The sequence below is a fragment of the Mandrillus leucophaeus genome, unplaced genomic scaffold (genome assembly GCF_000951045.1).
Source record: "Mandrillus leucophaeus isolate KB7577 unplaced genomic scaffold, Mleu.le_1.0 Scaffold240, whole genome shotgun sequence".
Taxonomy (NCBI): domain Eukaryota; kingdom Metazoa; phylum Chordata; class Mammalia; order Primates; family Cercopithecidae; genus Mandrillus; species Mandrillus leucophaeus.
In genome coordinates, this window is record NW_012102477.1 from 1200833 (window position 1) to 1205930 (window position 5098).

At 49.6% G+C, this 5098-nt stretch overlaps 1 pseudogene; it reads right to left on the minus strand.

The window, feature by feature from the left end:
* Positions 1-3697: 3697 nt before the first annotated feature.
* On the minus strand, positions 3698-4737 carry LOC105541523 (annotated as a pseudogene).
* Positions 4738-5098: the final 361 nt, after the last annotated feature.

The window sequence follows — 5098 nt, forward strand, 5'->3', positions numbered from 1 at the left end:
CATATCATGCTATACATATTTTGCAGATCTTCTTTTTAAATATTAGCAGTGTGCCTTTGATATCTATCTAGGTCCAGATGAATAGGCCATTGCCACTCTAAACAACTGTATGGCATGCATACTATGCATATACCACAGCTGTATTGACTATCTCCCCATTTAGATTGTCTCCAATTGTTTCCTTTAACAACCAATACTCCAATGAACATTTCAAACATGCATATTTGTGTACATTTGATATAGTCTTAGTAATGGAATCACTGAAGCAAAAGCCTTGTGCTTTCTTTTTTTTTTTTTTTTTTTTTTGTTGAGACAGGTTCTTGCTCTGTCACCCAGGCTGGAGTGCAGTGCCATAATCTTGGCTCACTGCATCCTTGACCTCCTGAGCTCAAGCAGTCCTCCCACCTCAGCCTTCAGAGTAGCTGGGACCACAGTCATGTGGCACCCAGCTAATTTTTTATTTCTTATAGCAACGAGGCCTCACTTTGTTGCCCAGGCTGTTCTCAAACTCCTGGGATGAAGTGATCTGCTCACCTCGGCCTCCCAAAGTACTGTGATTACAGGCATGAGCCACCGTGCCTGGCCTAGGCTTGTGCATTTTTAATTTTGAAAACTTGCATCAAATCGCCTTCTAAAACAGCTTCACAGGCCAGGAGTGGTAGCTGACACCTGTAATCCTAGCACTTTGGGAGGCCAAGGCGGGTAGATCACCTAAAGTCAGGGGTTTGATACCAGCCTGGCCAACGTGGTGAAACCCCATCTCTACTAAAAATACAAAAATTAGCCAGGCATGGTGGCGGGTGCCTGTAATCCCAGCTACTCGGGAGACTGAGGCAGGAGAGTCACTTGAACCTCACAGGTGGAGGTTGCAAGGAGCGGAGACTGCACCACTGCATTTCAGCCTGGGTCACAGAGTGAGACTCCATCACAAAAAAAAAAAAAAAAAGGCTTCACAAATTTAACTCCTAACTTGAGATGTGAAAGTGCTTCTATGTCTGCATGCTCATTAAAGGTAACTGTGGAAATCATATTAATTTGTGACAATATAGTGGGTAAAAAATAATGTGCCCTCATCCGGGGGTGGTGGCTTAGGCCTGTAATCCCAGCACTTTTGGAAGGCCAAGGCAGGAGGACTGCTTGAGCCCAGGAGTTCTAAACCAGCCTGGGCAACATAACAAGACTCTGCCTCTATTTTTAAAAAAGTAATATCCCCTTGTTGCTTGTCATGTTTCTGATTACTAGCAGACTGACCATCTTTTCACGCGGTACTTTGTATTTCTTCTCTGAGTGGCATTTTTTTTTTTTTTTTTTGAGACAGAGTCTCACTCTATTGTCCAGGCTATAGTGCAGTGTCAGGATCTCAGCTCACTGCAACCTCCACCTCCTGGGTTCAAGCAATTCTCCTGCCTCAGCCTCCCAAGTAACTGGGACTACAGGCACATGCCACCATGCCTGGCTAAATTTTTGTATTTTTAGTAGAGATGGGGTTTCACTATGTTAGCCAGGATGGTCTCGATTTCCTGACCTCATGATCCACCTGCCTCAGCCTCTCAAAGTGCTAGGATTACAGGCATGAGCCACCACGCCCAGCCATGAGTTGCCTATTTAAGCCTCTGAGCATTAAAAGAATTGTAGTACTTTAACATTTCAGGTATTATTGTATGTACAAATACTTTCTCTGTCACCTTTTTAATTTTTATTTTTTGAGACAGGGTTTTGCTCCATCACCCAGACTGGAGTACAGTGGTGCAATCACAGCTCACTGCAGCCTTGACCTCCTGGGCTCAAGCGATCTTTCCAATTCAGCCTCCTGAGTAGCTGGGATCACAGGCGCATGCCACCATGGCCAGTTAATTTTGTGGTGGAGGGTAGATATGGGGTCTCCCTACACTGTGGCCTTTTAACCGTATTCATGGCTGTTTTTGTCATACTGAAGTTTTCTAATTTTTCTATTTACCTGAATTTTTAAACTTTTTCAGCTTTTTTGTCTTGGTTAGAAAGATCTTCCTCACTGCAAACTTTAAACAAATTTACAGATGTTACACTTTGTATTTCTTTAAATTATCTGGGCCGGGTGCAGTGGTTCACTCTTATAATCCCAGCACTTTGGGAGGCTGAGGCAGGTGGACCACAAGGTCAGGAGTTCACGATCAGCATGGCCAACATGGTGAAACCCCGTCTCTACTAAAAATACAACATTTAGCTGGGCGTGGGGGCACACACCTGTAATCACAGCTACTTGAGAGGCTGAGGCAGAGAATTGCTTGAACCCAGGAGGCAGAGGTTGCAGTAAGCCGAGATTGCGCCACTGCACTCCAGCCTGGGTGACAGCGTGAGGCTCTGTCTCAAAAAAAAAAAACAAAATTAAAACGTATAGATGACATAGAGGGAAAAGGCCAACTCCTACCCCCAATTCTACTCTTGAGAGATAGTCATGTTTATTTCTTGCATTTCGCTCCAGATGCTTAAATTCTAACAATATTTTTTCTCTTATTTACAAAATTGGATCATACTATCTGAACTTTACTGCAAACGTGCTTTTTCCACTGAATAATACGTAGACCATCTTTGCACATTAGAACACAGAAATTCACTGCACTGGGGCCGGGCATGGTGGCTCACGCCTGTCATCCCAGCACTTTGGGGGGCCGAGGCGAGCGCATCACACGTCAGGAGATGGAGACCATCCTGGTTAGCACGGTGAAACCCTGTCTCTACTAAAAATACAAAAAAGGAGCCGGGCGCGGTGATGGGCGCCTGTAGTCGCAGCTGTTGGGGAGGGTGAGGTGAGAGAATGGCGTGAACCCAGGAGGTGGAGCTTGCAGTGAGCCAAGATCGCGCCACTGTTCTCCAGCCTGGGCGACAGAGTGAGACTCCGTCTCAAAAAATACAAAAACAACAACAACAAAAGAAATTCACCGCACTGTTTTCCGTGGATGCTGTGTAGTCCAAGGAATGGATTCACCAAAACTTATTCAGCCAGTGCCCTGGTAACAGACATTTAAGTGGTTTACAGTTTCTAACTAACTGGCAAGTGTGGCAGGCAGGGAAATGATCTAGGATGATTACCATCATTTGTGTAAGAAAGTGCCCCTGAGACTACCATGAAGGTGAATACGGCCTCGGTATGCTTACCTGAAGACAGTAGTCTTGATGGGTAGGACTTGAATGTAGGAACTAGAAAAACAGACCATCTAGCTGGGTTTCCAAGCTTTTTTGTGGGCTGCAATACACTTGGATCAAAGGAACTCTTTCTTGACCGTTCAATATGTAAAACAGTTAAAAAGTAGTGGCTGATTTGGCATTAGTTGGGGGGGAGGGAAGGGAAGGAGGGAGGTCTATACCTATGAAGCTCCTGAAATAAGAAACCAGATACATATGCCTTCTTTGAGCCAAACCATTACCTCTCCGCTCATAGCATGTTACTAGAATTGTTAAAAAGCAAAAAACAAGTTTCAGAAACTGTACTCTAGGGTTCTGAGGGGGCAGAGTTTGAGAATCCTTGCTCTAGCCTGCCTCTGCTAATTATAAATGAGAAAACGGCAGTGCTGCTGTTAGGCTGAAATATCTGTTCCTTTCACAGCTTTGTTATAACTAGTAATTACCATTTATTTGTTCTCGGCCTCTTTGGAAGAGGGATCTTGCCTGGCACGTGCATCCTCGCACGTGGCACGGCAAGTGGGACACAGTAGGCGCTCGTAAAATACTTGCTGTAAACATGAACGAAAAAGGGCGACAGGCTAATAACGGGTGGAAAGATTTTGGGGTCAGCACAACCCCAGGGCGTCCCATCCCCGTGGGCCGCGGGCCGCCCGGAAATACGACGACTCCACTTCCCGGCGCCGCTCCCGGGATACCAGCGACAACAGCTCCTCCTTCCCGGTAAAGGACGCTCGGCCCCTCCGGCGAAAAGCCGCTATAGGCTGTCGCGGCTGCCAATCAGACCAACGGAGCCGCGAACCGGAGACCTCTGGGAGACGTGGGCCCCCACTTATCCGCCCTCCAGTTGGCTCGCGTGCTCCCGGGGCACTCTGGGAGTGTTCCGCGCATGTGCGTGCGTGAGGGCGGGGCGTCGGGGTCATAGTGGAGTGTCTGTCGCGCATTCTGTGGGCCCCTCTGCAGAAGACACGTTTTCGGCAGAAGCCGCCCTGGGTCCCTTCCGTCCCGCAGGCAGCCTGAGACCCGGCGGGAATTGCGCGTGGGTCGGGTCTCGCTAGACCCTAGCGTCTCTCCGCGTCGGGGCGCACTGCGGACACTTCCTCTTTATCCTCGGCCGCTCTTCCCGCAGGTCTCCTCCCCCAAGCCGCTTCCCCTCGGGGCGCCGGGCCAGGGAGGAGCTGCCGGGCCGGAGACCCCCGGAGTGGCGCCGACTTCCGCTCGGGCGTGGGGTCCGCGAGGCGTCGGCGGGAGGGGTCCTGGAGGGGACGGCTGTTCCGGGTCGGAATTCACTGTCCTCTCCACAGAGGCGCTCCTGACAGTCATGCCAGGCGCCGCCCCGGGCTCTGGGGACGTCCGAGGACGCAGCTGGCGGTTCCTCCCGCGGTGCCCGGCACTGTTACTTCCCCGAATTCCCAGAACAACCCATTTGATAGGAAACGGAAGCTGAGAAAAATCGAGTTACTTACCCACGTCACACGGCCACCAGATATTTGAATCTCATATTTCCCACCACTTTGTGGCTTACAGACTCATAAACAAGCAGTTGCAAAACAGGGTGATGCGTGGGAATGACAGCAGCAGGGGGCAGGGAAGGGAAGTGGGAAGCGCCTTAGACGGCAGGATTCAGCAAACGGAGCCTCAAAGGAGAGAGTGTCAGTGCTGGTTCTTGGTAAGAAAACACAGGGCCGGGCGCAGTGGCTCACGCCTGTAATCTCAACACTTTGGGAGGCCGAGGCGGACGGATCACGAGGTCAGGAGTTAGAGACCAGCCTGACTAACACGGTGAAACCCCGTCTCTACTAAAAATTACAAAAATTAGCCGGGCGTGGTGGTAGGCGCCTGTAGTCCCAGCTACTCAGGAGCCTGAGGCAGGAGAATCGCTTGAACCCAGGAGGCAGAGGTTACAGTGAGCTAAGATCGTGCCACTGCACTCCAGCCT